Here is an 18035-nt window from a genome sequence, read left to right on the forward strand (position 1 = left end):
CTCCTTCTTCAAGTTGGAGAGGAGCAGAGGACGAACGGGCTCCGGTCGATTCCGACGGCCAGGTGGCTAGAAACGGCGACGGAGGGGTTGCGAGGGTAGGGCGTCCTGACCCACCCACGCCTGGTTGTGGCTCGACCGGAGGTGGCCAAGGCGGCCCGGGCACTGCTGCTGGCGGCGGGTGCGGCCACGCCCACGGCCTAGCGCTGGAAGCGCTCCGGCATGCTGTAGCGGTGGTGAGCGTCATCAGCGCGCGATGGAGCGGCTGCTAGCAGCCTCAGGGCAGGCGGAGGTGGGCCGCAGGGCTCCAACCGCGCTCGTCAGCTGCCTGCGGACATGCACGTTAGCAACGACGGGGTCGCAGGCTCCGGCGAGCGTGCGCCATGGCAAGGTTTCTAAGCGGCGAAGCTGGAGGCGCGCTCGACTCTGCCCGCAAGCGTGTGCAGCAGAGGGAACGGATGTGGCAGAGCTCGAGGCTCGCGGCCATGGCAGCCGGTGCGCACGCGACCGGCTGGCTACGCGCGCACGCGGTGGCAGCGGCGACGGCCCTACTCCGGGGCGGCTCCGGCGATCTTCGGCTCGAGCGAGGTGCGCCGGGCGCCGGGCGGAGAGGAGGACGAGGCGGAGGCGGTGGTGCACGCGGTTGGGGTGGAGATGGCGCGGAGGGCGGGGAACGCAGCGGTATAGCTCGGACGGGCCATGGCCATGGTGACTGTGCGTTCGAGCAGAGAGAGCAGGGCAGGAGAGACATTTGACGCACGTATGCTGACTTGGATCCCTGATGGCGCGAGGGCTGGCGTGTCACGTGAGCAAAAGTGGCATTTTTGTATCTCTTTTCTATCTTTACTGGTAAAAATGTAGCGGCAACCATTGAGATTATATTTAAAGAGGTGTCAATCCTTTATAATGGTGAAAAATTAAATCTCCCCATCGGCGAAGTAGGTGACCGTTTGGCTGGAGTCTGTCGTCTCCTATCTCCTACAACACGACTAAAAAGAACGTACGCCATTTATTTTGGTCTGCCTCTCCGCGTGCGATATCGCGAGCACTACCTCGGCCTGCCTGGCATGCGATGGCTCACGCTTGCTCGGTCAACGGTGGTAAAAACAAAAAGCCAACGCAATCAACGCAACGAATTTTGACTTCCTAGAATCCCACTTCGCCAACGAATTTTGCCTTCGTACGATCCCACTTCGCCTTCGCCTGATCGGTCGCACTCCTCATGCGGTGGATTTGGCCTTCTACCGACGTCGCCCTCGCCCTCGCCCTCGTGCGTCGGGGAAGGCGGTGGCCCTCGAGATCGAGGTCGAGGGCCTTGAGGATGAGCGAGGCGGAGTCACGGGGATCGATGGCGATGGTGCGGTCGGCCTCGGCGACGGCCGCGCGGGCGACCTAGCGGGGGGGGGCGGGGGGTGCGCTGGGGGCCGCAAGGAGCACCGGCTCCGCCGTGCCCTCTCCTTCGATGAGGCGGGGACCCCGTGCCTAGGGAGGTCATGGCGGAGGTGCTGCTCCGGCTCAGGCCCCGCAGGGTCATGGCTGCAGCGGGGTCAGATGCGACTGACAGGACTACGCCGCCCAATTCTGGAGGGCAACCGAGGAGCTTCGCAGCTGCGTCCTCGCCTTCTCAGCGCGCTGCTCCTATGGGGATGGGCGGCGACGAGCCGCTGTTGCTGCGGCAGCGGAGGCGAGGGTTAGTTTGTTGTAGAGGTATATGCTGCTAATTCACGATTGAGAAAATTGCAGCACCCATGATTATTTTTTTTTCTTTGTTGTGGCTGAGAATTTGGGATATGTCCAGCAGGCCGTGGTGCTCGCCGAGGACAATAAGTACCCCATCGCCGATGAGATGAGCGGCATCTTAGTTTGGAGATGGCGTCTTATTGTGGAGATGCTCATGGATGAGACGAGCACCGCTTGAGCTGCCCATCTTTGCAACGCTCTGCGTTGTCAAGTTTAAGATCAGGCCGGCTAAGTTCAACTGATTTGGGTTGGCTAACTTAAGTGGAGATGCTTGCCTTATGGAGGAGAACATTCGGAGGCACTGATTTTTTGCTTGAGGGTGATAAATTCTGTCGAGAAGAACACTAGGAGGCACTAATTTCTGCTACTGGGACAAACTTAGAATATTATTATGGGGCCCTGAGGGATGAGAATCCATTACTCCAGGATATGCATATCATTGTGATGAAATGATCTGAGTACATACATAGGCCAAGACAGTTGCATCCAAGTACTGTACTGCTGGTGTCTGGACACATACAACTATGGGGGCTAGCCATCATGCTGCAGACCAACCAAATTCAACATAAATAAGGTGCAAGCTTCTCAAACTTTTTCAGAATGAGATGTATGGGTTTCTACTAGATGCTCTTCTACTTTGTTGTCTGGGTTGCTGAATAATACATGGAGACGATAAATTTTCGAAGAACTTGCAACATTTCTGTTACTGTTTTAAAATTAAGTTATTGCTCCATCTCTTCCGTTTGGTGTTTGTAGCTAAAGAAAACGTGAATCTCTTCTTCAAAAGGTGGTTGAAAGTAGGAAATTTTCCATCAGTGTGCTAAAGAGCCTGAAAATGAAAGGTGTATCCTTTTCTCATCACTGATTTTGGTCATTACATATTTGGCTATTGGTAGTTTAATCACTATATACAGAGTCTGTATCTATTTGTTGATGGTTATGCTTTTCGCGGACGATGTAGTGCTAGTTGATGAAAGCCGGACATGAGTGAATCAGAAACTGGAGTTATGGCGGGAGACTTTGGAGTCCAAAGGTTTTAGACTTAGTAGAACTAAAACTGAGTATATGAGATGTGACTTCGGCACTACTACTCGGGAGGAGGAAGATGTTAGTTTGGAAGGTCAAGTAGTGCCTATGAAGGATACTTTTCGATATTTAGGATCAATGCTACAGAGGGACGGGGATATTGATGAAGATGTTAGCCATAGAATCAAAGCAGGATGGATGAAGTGGCGGCAAGCGTCTGGTGTCCTATGTGACAAAAGGGTACCACAGAAGCTAAAAGGCAAGTTTTATAGGACGGCGATTAGACCTGCTATGTTGTATGGTGCAGAATGTTGGCCTACGAAAAGACGACATATTCAACAGCTAAGTGTCGCGGAAATGCGTATGTTGCGTTGGATTTGCGGTCATACAAGAAGGGATCGAGTTCGGAACGATGATATACGTGAGAGATTAGGGGTAGCGCCAATTGAAGAAAAGCTTGTCCAACACCGGTTGAGATGGTTTGGACATGTGCAACGGAGACCTCCAGATGCACCGGTGCGTAGTGGAATCCTAAGTCAGGATAGTAACGTGAAGAGAGGCAGAGGAAGACCGAAGTTGACTTGGGTAGAGGCAATAAAAGAAGACTTGAAAGGATGGAATATACCTAAAGACTTAGCTTTAGATAGGAGTGCTTGGAAGACAGCTATTCACGTGCCTGAACCTTGATTGTTTCTGTTGGGTTTCAACTCTAGCCTACCCCAACTTATTTGGGACTTAAAGGCTTTGTTGTTGTTGTTGTTGTTGTTGTTGTTATTCTCCGGCTTATATATATCACATGTTCCGCTTATTTAGTGTGTGAATGGTTGCGGCAGCTTATCTCTGCATGATTTATGCAAATAATATAGTTGTGTCATTCTACTTTTGCCCAAATGGCCAAACTAGATTATTGCTGCCATAACATTCTGCATCAGCTAATAAACTACTAGGTTACTATTGGCATGTATACATTGCCCAGTGATATGACATCGTTTCTCAGTTTCTGCATTGCCAATAAAAAAATATAACTAATAAATACAATTTCTGTCCTGACAGATTTATATTGGATCCACACTGAAAATTTTCACACTGATTTTTTTTGAAGGTTCACACTGAAAATTTGTCCTGCCATGTACAATCCACACCGAAAAATTTCGATCCTGGGTTACCGTTGACAGTTCAGTTTCATTTGCCATCGAATGACCCTTCATATTGGCTCCGCTATGATGATTATGTTCTCCTTTTTTTAGCCGATCTGCATTTCTGTGAGCGATTAATGTACCAAGTTGAGTAGACAGTTGGCGCATGTTCTTTACATGTACGAAAAATAAGATCCTACAGGTGAATATAAAGTGATGTCTCTCCTGTTAAAAGATAATGATGTCTCTCTTGTAAACTTATATGCAGTTATGAGATACTTATGTTGGGAGCAGCAAAGCTGGGCCGGTTTAAAAATGCTCTATAATCTTGGCTGTGCTGCACCTTTTTTTAATTTAAACATAGGAATGATCGCACATAGGTAGTCACCTCATTCGTGTCTTCATCTATGTTTTGTGTTTACATTCCATAGTACTGGAATGGGTGTAATCATTTTCACAGATACTTGATAAGTTCTATATGCCCTCGATGCAAGGACGTTGTGTCAAAACTCTGTTTTTGACAATGCATATTAGACTTAAAAATATTTTTGATAACAGTAAGTGACTATTATTATCGTTTCTTCGTTTCTTCTAGATGTTCCTTCATTTCTTCTAGATCCTATTCAATTGGAAGAGGTAGTGAGAGAGCAGATTGCAGGCCTGAATGCTCTTCAGTTTTTGTGAAATTTTGTACTCACTTATCACTACTCTTGTTTGCCGCGGCAATTTGGTGGCTGCAGAAGGATTCAGTGAGAGTCCCTTTTTCTAGTCCATTGAATTCACTGTCATGTGACGAAATACCACCATAGTTTGGTAGTTTGGTTGTTTTCATGTGTATCCCTCAAGATTTATGGATGGCATCTTTATTGAGATATCCGTTCATCTCCATGGTTTCTAAATAATATGTCAACATCCTGTTTGGTTATTAATTCAAGAAAATGACTTGGTTCTGAATCTCTGAATTATACCTTGCGATTTATGCCTTGTTTTTCTCCCTGTGGCAAATATGGCCCTGATAAGCTTCTCTTGATTGTTGTAGATATCTGAGGGTTTGCTTGACAACTATGGCCCTGATAGGAGCCTAGCTGGAGCTGCGAGCTAGCAGCTGCCCTGCCCAGGACTAGGAGGCGTTAGCGCGGATCCAGCAGTGGCGGCTCCCGGCTGTGGTTCTCGGCGCTTGGACTGATGACCTGTAATCCCATCCCAAATTCTCCTTTCAGATGACCCTAGGAAGTAATTCAGCGTGTGAATTGTAGTCCAATAGTCTCCCTTATTTTTTTCTAACATTTTTTTGAAGACTCCTAAAAATATATGGCTTACTGTTCCACCACTCAATTATACATCTGTAACATTTGTAAATTTTAACTGTTCCATAACACATTCGTGAGTTTTCTTTCTATCGCTGTCCAGCATCTTTGTTCATAGAGCAACAAGTATTTTTTTTTACTTAAAATCCGTGTGAACCACTAATTATGTAAAGAAAGCAACATGTTTCTGTTGAACACATTTTCCATCTTTTTTGAACTATTGATATTAATGGCGACAAAATCAGCAACTGGGCATGTGTTCATTTCTGTGAAGATATATCCAAGAAAGCTATTGAGGAGTTTTGCTTTAAGCTGGCTGAAATGTCTCGCATTACTGGAGTGGTAATATGCCTTCCATCATACTTTTTCATTGTCTCTAGGTCGAAACTGTCTTGTCTACCATTTTCACTTTAATTTCAGGACTTCGCCAATTTGAAGCTCCCAATATTCACAGCTCGTCCAGATCAAGTTGAACTTGGTATTCGTATATGCTATCAGGAAGCACAGAACAAGCTGAGAGATCAGAAGATTGACTTACTGCTTGCTATTCTGTCGGATGAAAATGGTGGTTTATATGGTTTATTTGGTAGTGTAGTGTTTATGACGGAAATATTAAAAGGATCTATGAGATAGATATCGGTCTCGTGTCACATATGCTTGGAGTGTGATTCTGATCACATAATGCTGTAGATAAAGAATCTGTCAACACAAGTATATACAGCATGTCTTGCTCATATGCAACTATTTCCCCAAAGTACCCAAAGTACTTTGTTTTTGCTGGTACTTAACATTTGATTAACACAACATATATGTGTGCCATATGTGTTACTCTACTTCCCAGTGAGAATGTTACTATATTTCTTCTGTTCTACTACTTTTCTAATGGTTACAATTGTATTACGAAGAATCACATGGACCTAAGATTCTTTGTAAACACATTTTTATAATTAATTATCGTGCTATATTACATTGTCTTATTTGTTGTTCTTCTAATTATATAAAATAAGCCAAGTTATTTTTTTACCTTGCCCGCCGTGTGCGTTCGCTGGCCCTCTGTCAATCAAGATGCTAGACGTTTAGCCGAAAATCAGAGTGAATCGGATAAAGTTTTCGTGTGGCATGGTGTGGATCTGAGGGCGTTTGAATGAATGTGCAAAAAGGTCAGGTGCTTGCGATGATTTATTGCTGGATTATCAAATATTTTGGTAGATTTAAAGGATGGAGTTAATTGATACAAAATGAGTATTCTCAGATTGAAGGATATAACTCCTCTTTAAGGCTTATATGTTGTTTAGGGGAATCACCATTTATGATATTAGATTGAGTTACCATAATTATAGCGTTTCTTTTGAATGGGATGTAGTTTTGTAAAAAAAATCATCTCTAAAAGTGTTAAATTGATGGCTAGCTGAACTCATTGCGTTGAGAATATAGTAATCTTGCAAGTTATTGCTGTTAAATTTTGGTCAGGCTCAAGTTCAAATGTTACGATTTTGCACCTTCACTTAGCTTGTGTGATTTTTGGCTTCGTGTTTTAGGCTTTGTTGTATGGCTAAGTGACAAATTAAAATAATATCTCTCTCCCTCTCCCTGCCTAACTCCCTCCCCTTTCTCCCCCTCCCCCTCTCTCTCCAAGAACCTTATATCTCATTCTATGCTTTAATACCAAGATATACATTGCCTTTTGCTTATTTGATTTGCATTATTATGAAAATATCATGTAGTGTTAGCACGCAAAAGGTCTATACAGTAGAGTTTGTGAGCCTGTGACGCCCCACTCTCCATGACTGTGTTAATTTCATGAACTTTGGTTTTTAAATTAAATGTCACTTTAACGTCGGTATTTTATTATCTTATCATGCAATCCTTATGTTTTTAGTATAAAAGTTTAGCTGTCCCGTAGCAACGCACGGGCACGCTACCTAGTTATACCTATATACGTGGGAAAAGGAAAAAAGTCTGACTTTGTAATGATAAGAAGTTACGGTAATAATTTGTCACGTAAAAGGTTATGCATGTAAGTTGTGAGCATGACTTTGTAATTTTCTAAAAATGAAAAGTTATGAAAATTAATTTTTTCAAAAAAGAAATGTCAAAAAAATTATGATGAAAATTTATGTTGATAAATTGTTTCATAAAAAATATGAATATAATTTGTGTGTATAACTTGGTGACTTCCAAAAATGAAAAATTAAAAGTTTTTTCCAAAAGAAAGAAAGAAAAAGTTATGATGAAAAGACGTGGTGATAAATTGGCACATAAAATGTTATGCACATAAGTTATATGTATAACTTGGTGACTTTTTTTTTAAAAAAATGAAAGAGTCAGGAATGATTTTTTTTCCAAAAAAGGAAAGTCACTGGAGTTGTGAGATTGATCACGGGTTTTAGAACGCTAATTAGTGGCGTCACAGATTTGGCACGGATGTCGCCTCTTAAGGGTAGTACCCCTCCAATTTGAACCCTGCACCACCAGGTGGTCTCTGCTCCTCGCCTGACAGCCACTACTACAGAATCGATTTTTAGGGGCGGCTCGTAATCATTTGTAGGGGCGGTTCCCAGGCCGCCCCTATAAACCCCTACAAATCGATTTGTAGGGCCCCTACAAACAGGTATTTGTAGGGGCGGTTCAATCTAGAACCGCTCTACTGTACGTTTTCCCGCAAAAAAAAATTAAATTTACAATTCAAAATCGCATTGCCGAACGTCCCGCGACCAACGTTCCAAACCGCGTTCGCGTTGCCGAACGCTCCGCGACCAACATTCCGAACCGCGTTCGCGTTGCCGAACGCCCCACGACCAACGTTCCGAACCGCGTTCGCGTTGCCGAACGCCCCGCGGCCGCGACTACAAGCGCAAGAATATTCTATAAACTACAATTACAAGTCTAATTCATAAGAATATATACAAACCATCATTAAATATACAAATTCCATACACATTCTTATCAACGTCCTAGAGCTAGCCTTTCAGTCTTACGAAGGTGTTGGTACTGAGGATTTGTACCTAACTCAGACTCTCGGTCATAGTAGGCGCCTCTGACGTGTACAATCTGGTCCAATATGAAGTTGCAAAGGTCACCGACGAGCTCTAAGAGTTGGTCGTCCTTGTATGGGTCTCTTTTCATTCCTTTCTCTTCTCTCCACTATAAGAGAACAAGTTTTGGTTTAGTATTTGATACCATGTACGAAGTTTTTATACTATGGGTGAAGAGGTTCAAACTTACCCTTAAGGGGTGTCTCCTGTAGGCACCGGTGTTACTCATCATAGAACATATATAGTATCCACAATGTACACTCTCAGGCCTCTGCTTGGGGCATTGTGTGTTTTGCATATGAAAATGTTAAGTAATGTTTTTGACAGCCATGTAACGGAGTACTGAAGAAGTAAGTTACACTTACCGCACATAGTGTTTTTATAGCCAGCTTTTCCTTCCTTGCTGGATCATGCCTTCCATGATGATTAGTGATATAGAACCTAAATGCCATGTTCGAATTATTTTAGCAAATACAACTTGTTAGTATCCAAAAGTGAACGTTACAAGTATGTATACAAACATATAAGCTAATGAGGATTGTCGATATGTATATATCTTGAGAATCGATATGAAGTCTTTGTATGTCACAGTGTCCCTATCTAATGAATCAAAGACCCATGCCATGCTCCTCCCGATATCGACGGCTATACAAATCCAGTGGTTGCTGCATGAATTTAATCATAGAACTAGATAAGCTCTTTTACATCGAATAAAATATATCGAACAAAGCTTTAAGTATAGAGTTGAACTTACTCGAAGTTGTATGGTAGCCATATAGTAGAGTGTTGTTGGAGATTTTTGAAAGCCATAGCAATGTATGCCGCAACCTTAAGGGACTCTTCCCTTAGTTTCGCCGTACGGATGCGCTCTTTCTCCTGAAGAGTCTTTGCAGCAGCTAGCTCTTTGACATCCAGTGTCCATCGTTTAGGGTAATTAAAATTTGTTTGGGCTATAGCTTGAGGGTCTACATACCCGGCTTTCACACTTGGCATTTGTTTGACAATGTGCACTTGCATTCTACAAATCACAGCATGGGTTAGTTACAACAAAATTTAAAGATGACATTCATATCATATCGGTCACTGGCAGGTACCACATTACCAAGGCAGAAATTCTTCTCTGCTTTGCATCGTTGCCTAATGGAGTGTCCTCTGGGGGCTGAGATTCTTGTACCACCTTTTTTGTACCCTTCTTATTCCTCTTTTTCCCCATGGAGGGTTCGTCCCCACCGTAAAGGTCATTGTTCTTGTACCGGCTGGCCCCACACCGGGGACATTTATCCAGTGACTTGAACGTTTCGCCATGAAAAAGTATATAGTGGTTGGGGCATGCATGGATTTTTTTAACCCCCATTGTCAATAGACTTATGACCTTCTTCGCTTGGTATGTATTGGTGGGAACTGAGTTTGGTTGTGGCAGCACCCATGACAGGAGATGCAATAGATCATTGAAACTACAGTTTGACCAGCCGTACTTAGCCTTCAGGATGAGCAGCTCAAGCACAAAACGTAGCAATGTCCAATGTGTCGGACAGTCCTTTTCAACACCATACACAGTCTCCTTCGATGCTTTTGTCGCCCTTTTTAAATTTTCTAGACCTTTCGGGCTATTTAGTAAAATCTCTGGTCTAAGGGCCCGAATCATGTTCTTCAAATTATCTTCATCCCCGACACGTGCTCCACCATCATTATTAGCACCACCTTCGTCGTTACCATCCCAACCACCAGCATCACCACCTTGTTCATTGCCAAACTCGAAATCCATTCGTGCATCAAGCTCTGCTGAATATTGGGACATGGATTCTATGGTTTCGTCGTCGTATTCCTCCTCATCATCGTCGTTAACAATAACCGTTTCACCATGATGAATCCACACTATGTAGTCCTCAACAAATCCTCGCATAATCAAATGTGATCTGATGATAGTCACATCTGTCCATGCCATATGATTCTTGTAATCTTTACAGGGGCAAATAATTGTATCCTTATTCTCTTTCAATGTCGTTGCATGCTTCTTTGCGGCTTCAATAAATTTATCCACCTCTTCACGGAAACCTGCATTGAACCTTAACGAACCATACATCCAAGAGTTCCTATACTCCATCTTTTACAACAACAACAAAACAAACATTAAAGGACTACTTATTCAGATATATATAAAAATGAATTAAATTAATAATTACTTGAGAATAATTATATATACTTCAGATATATATGAATATAAATCTAATATAATTACATGAAGCATACAAACACACCATGATAGAGGAAAATTAATTAATGACCCATTTATCCATAAATAATTAAAATATATATTTATTAATTACAATAAACAATTTTAAAGACAACAATTAGCAACAATTATACTTTATCCAATATCTTTCATACAAACCCTAGTCCAATTTCATCAAACATAAATTTACAAAAACAAAATTAATAAAAAAACCAAACCCTAGATCTAGATCCAAATGCACATGAAACATCCATAAAACTAACTAATTGTTCACGAAAATCAAGAAACATGGGTATGATCTTGTTCCCATCCCTAGTACATTTAAAACTTGGGTCTAATTTGCTTCATAAGTAGCTCAAGCACCATAGAAGAGAGAGAAAAACAAAACTCTAATTACTCACTAACCAACCATTAAAACTACAAAAAAAGTGTGGAATAGCATTTCTTACCTTCTACAACCTCTCCACCAAAGGATTTGAGACCAAAACCTTCCTCCCTTAGTAGAGCAATTTTTGGGAGGTGCCCAAGGCCTCCCCACCTTTGTTTCACGGATTGGAGTGAGTGACCCGAGGAGGAAGAAGGTGCTGCAGCTGTTTTATATGTGAGGCATTTGTAGAGGCGGCTGGTGCGCCCCTACAAATCGGAGCTATGTATATGGAGGGTCATTTGTAGGGGCGTCTGGTGATTGAGCCGCCCCTACAAATCGGAGCTATGTATACGGGGGCATTTGTAGGGGCGGCTCAATCACCAGCCGCCCCTACAAATAGCAACTTCAGGGGCGGCTGGTGATTGAGCCGCCCCTACAAATTAGACCCCATTTGTAGGGGCGGCTCGTATCACCAGCCGCTCCTGCTGTTTCATTTATTGGGGCGGCTGGTGTCTGGGCACCCGAGAATGTCACTGTAGGGGCGGCTCCATCACCAGCCGCCCATACAAAAAAAAAAAATCGAACCGTTGCTAAAAATCATTTTTACGTAGTGAGCTACTCCTTCACAGTGCCCTCACACAGATTATGTGCATGCCTTGGTGAGAAATTTCAATCTTTGACCCTTAATATGTGCGCCTCTCTATATTTGACACTTAATTCATAATCATTTAAAAAATGTAACCCTGCACGTGCAAGTTTTTTTTGGATAAGAGGGGTTTGTCTCATTTTCTATCTCCAATACTCTCTCTCCTCTTACCCATGTGCAGAATCAGGCCGTGTCGCATGGGAGGTTCTGCGAGTCGCGAGTCGCAACTGTTCTGGCAACCACGAGGACTCCTAACCAACGGACGCTCCGACCCGCCCAGGCTTCGGCGGCGTCCTCCACCAGCCATCGCTCGCCGCCGGACATCGGTGGCCCCTAGTCGCCCCTGGTCCTGGTTAGCTGGAGCTTTGTAGCTGCAGCGTGTATCAGCAAGCTCAACCGATCAGGCTTATTATTTGGCTTGTATCAATACATTTGCTTAATAATAGATGCCCCTGTTCCTTCTTATTATATAAGATACAAGGAGGTCTGTTGTTACTCTTTCCCATCTCAGTTCTTTCAGTTCTTTGTTAATGCTCGACTAGTTGGTCAACCACTGACTAATTGAAATAGGTCTGACTTTATTTGATACTTTTGTGTTATTGTTAGAACACTACCAAGACCTCATTCAAGAGGCCCACCCAGGAGAAGGCTTTTTTTTTAAAAAATTTTTAATCCTTTTTTATTCAATATTTTAATAATAACTGCTCCTAAAATGATTTTGTAGATCTGACTCTTTTGGTCGTGCCAGCGCCGCCGCCGCGACAAAATAACGTTGTCACGCCACGTGCATTGGCGCGACAACATCTGCCACATTAAACAGCATTTCTAACGTAAGAAAACCTTGTCACGCCACTTCCATTAGCGTGACAGTATTGTTTTGTCGCGCTACCGTAAGTGACGTGACAAGACTAAACCTAAAAAAATCATAACATTTCGATACGATGTCGGATGAAGATGAACTTTATATGAAAATTATAGATCTCGATGAGATCTAAAACTTTATAGTTTTGCGTTGTTTCAATTGAGGCCATTAAGATGCTCAAAAGGATAATATAAAATTTCAATAGTATAATAATCGGTATTAGTGTTTGTCGCTTTATAAAAATAATATCTTTTTGGTACGGTGTCAAATAAAGATAATTTTTACATCAGAGTTGTAGCTCTCAATGAGATGCACAACTTTATAGTTTTAAGTTTTACAATTAAGGTTGTTAAGAGGCTTGAAAAAATAATGTAAAATTTTAGCAGTATAATAATCGGGTACTAGCGCTTGTCGCATTAGAAAATAATATCGTCTTTATATGGTGTCAAATGAAGGTACTTTTTATATTAAAGTTGTAGCTCTCAACGAGATCTACAACTTTCTTTTACAAAGAATTTTTATGCTACATCAAATAAGAAATATATGATTTTTCTAAAGAAATAAGCTTTGATACACGATTAATATGCCCCTTAAATTTTGTATTATTTTTTAGATATCTTAACTATCTCAAATGAAAGACCTCAAAACTAAAAAGTTGTTGATCTCATAGTTAGCTACAACTTTAGCATAAAAAGTATCTTCATTCGACACCATACAGGAAAAAAAGTAATTTTAGTAAGACGACAAGGCCTAGTGCCGGATTAATATGCTGATAAAACTTTATATTAGTTTTTGGAGTATGTTAACAACCTCAAATATAAAAAGTCAAAATTATAAAGTGTAGTTTTCAATGAAATCTACAACTTTAATAAAGAATGTACCTCCATTTGACACCATACAAAAACGATATTGTTTTTCTAACGCGACAAGCGTTAGTACGTGATTATTAAATTTTATATTATTTTTTCGAGCATCTTAACGACCTCAAGTGTAAAAACTCAAAACTATAAATATATAGATCTCATTAAGGACTACAACTTCGATGTAAACAGTATCTTCATTTCACAACATATAGAAATGATATTATTTTTCTAATGCGACGAGCACTGGTACGTGATTATTATCCTCCTAAAATTTTATATTAATTTTTGAGCATCTTAATGTCCTCAAATGAAAAAACTCAAAACTATAAAAATTGTATATTTCATCAAGATCTAAATTTTTTATATTAAATTCATCTTCATCTGACGTTGTATCAAAAGATTATGATTTTTCTAATGTTCTTGTCACGCCATTCCCAGTGGCTTGACAAAATCATTGTTCCAAGAAAAATAACATGACAAGGTTTTCCATGTCAGAAACACCGTCTAACGTGGCTGATGTTGCCATGCCAATGCATGTGGCATGACAACGTTATTTTGTCGCGTCAGTGGCACTAGCGCGACCAAAAGGGACATATCTACAAAAATATATTAGGAGCGGTTATTATTAAAATATTGAATTGAATAAAAAGGATTAAAAATCTAAAAAAAAACCCTTAGGAGAAGGCAAAGATGTTTCGCAGAATGTCATGAATTAATATGTGATGAAGGAGTGAAAGAATTCTAGAGATCCCAATTATTAGCTTTGTGTATGTGTATTAGAGTGTAGTTTGATTGTGGTTATCAGATTATCTGTTGTTTCCTTATTTGGGACATTGGTAGTTGTATCGCACCTTGAACTCCAATTATGGTTAATGGAGACATGGAGTTGCACTTAGTCGTTTATCATTATAGGTAGCGTGCTCGTGCGTTGCTACGAGATAACTAACAATTTATACTAAAAACACACGGATCGCACGATAAAATAACAATACTGTAAAAATTAAATATCAACGTTAAAGTCACAGTTAATCCAAAAAGCAAAGTTTGTGAAATTAACAGTCACGGAGAGCGCGGCGTCACAGGCTCACAAACTCTACTTTACAGACCTCTCCGTGATGCGTCTAAAATAATGTTTTATATCGGCAAGAAGTCTCCGATATTACAAACTAAATGAAGCAATCAAATATGTTGGACAAACATTGCTCAATCTACATATTTTGAACCTGTTTGACCAGTGAAAATGCACAAAATGACTATTATATTAAACTAAATTCATGTCCATCATCTATTCAAAGTGCATATCACAAGCTTGTAAATAATTTCAATATTATTTAGTTCTCTAATTCTATGAGACGCGACACGGTGTCCTTAGCAAATTCTTGAACTCGGCGACGTCTGAACAAGCAGACGATTGCGTAGGCCTATAAACAAATAAAAAACTTTTGGGTCAGTGTTGTAGTCAATAAATTAAATCAATAATTTACCCCAAAAGAACCTCACTTTGAAAATCATGTGCTTGATTACAAATAGGACCGAATACCAATTCACTGAAATCGTCAGTAGTGGTCACTCCGCCTATCATGCACGGGCAAAAAAATGTAATAACTGATACTTTATTTAGTCAATACATATGAGTACATCAGTGATACAATACCTCTCTTTCTATTCATTTATACATGGAGACCAGCTAAAATACGCAACTTTGATGCCACTCGCCGCCATTCCGATAAGTGACGACATATGTGTGTATACTTGACGGTTATTATGATGCAGTGGTACCTATGAGTTACAAAATTTATTAGCATCAAACAATAAAAAATTGATAGCATGGAGCAATGATAAAATTTTCAATCTAAGTACCTTTTATTCATCAGCACCACATATCTGTACGGTCGCATCCGCACGTCATCCCTTCCTCGAATATTAGACACATGCACAACTATACCAATGACATCTACAAACACAAACAATAGTTATTGATGGAATAGGAGCATGAACAGTTAACTATGTATTTTTAAATATAGGCGTATGAGGTATACCTACAAAAAAGTACTCAGCTTGAGCGTATACATCCTCGAATTCCATAAAGGTACGAGGACACTGACAAATCCATAGCTCTCTCTGTGGTGCATTAGCTATACTTTATGGAGATAGAACCACAAAGTAGTCGGCACATAAACGGAAGATGTAGCCCAAAGGACCAACATGAGTAGGCGCGAAGCCAACTCTCATGAAGTCATAACATTCTCCTACATGAAGCAAACGGTCGAACCTCATGGTTTGGTCGCCGTACGCAACCGCTTCCATTTTGGTTCCCTGTAAGAATATTAGATCCAACAGATAGATAACAATGGTACGTAGAAATAAAATTAGACATGGTCCAAAAAGATGAGCTCAAAATGCACCTGCTCATCCTTCAAAATTACACGCAAATATGTATCACCATGGTGATGTCGTACGTTGCCTTTCCAAAAAACCATGGCACTCACATCCCATATGGAAGATATGTGTTCAATTCCCACTTCATGGAATTCAACCTATGTTGGCAGAAAATGATTGTCTCGATAAAACACATGAGTAAACCTATGTCGACAGAAAATGATTGTCTCGATCAATTACAAGATAAATGTAACATAGTTACCTGTAGATGTGTGTATCGGTGATTGCAGGCGGCGGGTCAGCGTACACCCTCTTTCTTTTGAGCGACCGATAGCCAGAACTCATATCGGCAACCGAGAAACCAAAATCATGAAAAATATACAGGATGACATTAGTCAGTCTGAACATAATATACTATTATTCTATGGAGCAAAGCAAAGGTAATTTAAACTACTACACAAAAAAATTGACTAAATCGGGTCCATATGGTAGAATTCATGCATGCTATGTTTGAGAAATCAAAGCTGGTTTTCATATGCCAGAACAGATAGGCTCATATGTACAACTCCACTGTTACTGGAATCGAGCAATGAACAAACTGAATGAACTTGGTCTGTCCAAGGACACCAAATGGGGCAACCATGTTTGAAATGCAAGGAATAAAGAACCATGTTTCAAAATGTAGCCTCTCTGATGTAGCCAACCATTTATATACATAATAATTTTTTTTCCAATGGAAGCTGGGCAGTTGTATAGAATATAATTCTTAGCTTACATGGAAACTTGACACAACGATAATTTAAAGAGGTGATACTAACTCATCTGAATTGAGAAATGGATATGATACATCTCTGCTGCAAAGCAATAAACCACTATTTTGTAAACGTTGGGTTTCTCTAGGATGTAATCCCCAATGACTGAATCAGTAAGATGGTTCCCAAATGCATGATAAACCTAAAATCAATTTATGTGTGCAAAACAATCTTAACTGCATTTCATCAAGCATTTTACAAGATCAACAATTCCTCTGAGCCACCATCATAAACCCACAGTAGAAGTAATACAGTGCCCCCATGTAACCTTGCTGTAGCGAAGTACCCTATCCTCCCTAATCACCCATAGGCACTTGCACAGCTTCACTACCGGAGACCGGCTCTTTGCCGAGTGTCAAGTGGTTTGCCGAGTGTTGTTTTCGGGCACTCGGCAAAGACGCCTTTGCCGAGTGTTTTTTTTGACGCTCGGCAAAGAAGCTCTTTGTCGAGTGTTTTTTTTGACACTCGGCAAAGAGCTTCTTTGCCGAGTGTTTTTTTGACACTCGGCAAAGAAGCTTTTTGCCGAGTGTTTTTTTTACACTCGGCAAAGAAAATTTCAAAGCACATTTTGAAGCAGTAAATTAATTCAAATGAAAAAGTTTTCAACTACAAAGTTGTATAACTCATCAAGATGTACAATGTTTGTTTTGGTCTTTTCTTCATATGACAAAGTGAAAGTAAATTTGTTCACAAATCTAACATATCTCTCTTGTAGTTTATGAAACTACAAGAGAGATATATAAGATTTGTGAATAATGTTAGAACGACCATGCCGGATGAACAGATGACTAAACAACCAAAATAAACTTTGTATATCTCAAAAAGTTATGAAACTTTGTAAATGACAACTTTTTAATTTGAAATCATCTTGTCATGCAAAACTGTGTTTGAGTTTTAAAAATTTAAAATTCGAACTTTTCAAACGACCTCGGATGGAAAAACAACCAAAATAAACTCTGTAGATCTCAAAAAGTTATGAAACATTGTAGTTGGCAACTTTTTAATTTGAAATCATCTTGTCATGCAAAACTGTGTTTGAATTTCAAAATTTTAAAATTCGAACTTTTCAAACGACCTCGGATGGAAAAACAACCAAAATAAACTCTGTAGATCTCGAAAAGTTTTGAAACATTGTAGTTGGCAACTTTTTGATTTGAAATCATCTTGTCATGCAAAACTGCGTTTGAATTTCAAAATTTTGAAATTCAAATTTTGTAAACGACCTCGGATGGAAAAACTTCCTAAACTAAAAGTGTAGATCTCGAAAAGTTATGAAACTGTGTAGTTTACAACTTTTTTATTTGAATTCGTTTAGGGCCTCAAACAAGCAATTTACACTCGGTTTAGTATAATATGTTGGAAACTAAAACGGAATCCAGACACAAGTGACAGTGTGGTGTAGTGGTAGAGGAGGTTCGCGCGCAGCGGGAGGTCATGGGTTCGAATCCCGTCGGCCGCGTTGCTGCGACATTTAAGCGAAAAATGCCGGAGATGGGCGGGCGCTGGCCGGTGGGGGCCTCCACCGATTAAAAAAAAATTCCATTTTTTCCCATTTTTTTGGGTTTTTTTTCGGTTCCAACTTTGCCGAGTGTCGGGCACTCGGCAAAGACTTTGCCGAGTGCCCGATAAAAG

The 18035-nt window shown here is 40.8% G+C and overlaps 1 long non-coding RNA gene across 1 annotated transcript; it reads right to left on the bottom strand.

The window, feature by feature from the left end:
• Positions 1-15024: 15024 nt before the first annotated feature.
• On the bottom strand, positions 15025-15749 carry LOC136485794 (uncharacterized). Its single transcript, XR_010766553.1, has 3 exons — positions 15618-15749; positions 15252-15528; positions 15025-15166 (listed from the first exon to the last, which is right to left on the bottom strand). It is a non-coding gene; the product is annotated as an uncharacterized lncRNA (long non-coding RNA).
• Between the last annotated feature and the right edge of the window lie 2286 nt (positions 15750-18035).

Source organism: Miscanthus floridulus, chromosome 10, assembly GCF_019320115.1.
Source record: "Miscanthus floridulus cultivar M001 chromosome 10, ASM1932011v1, whole genome shotgun sequence".
NCBI lineage: Eukaryota > Viridiplantae > Streptophyta > Magnoliopsida > Poales > Poaceae > Miscanthus > Miscanthus floridulus.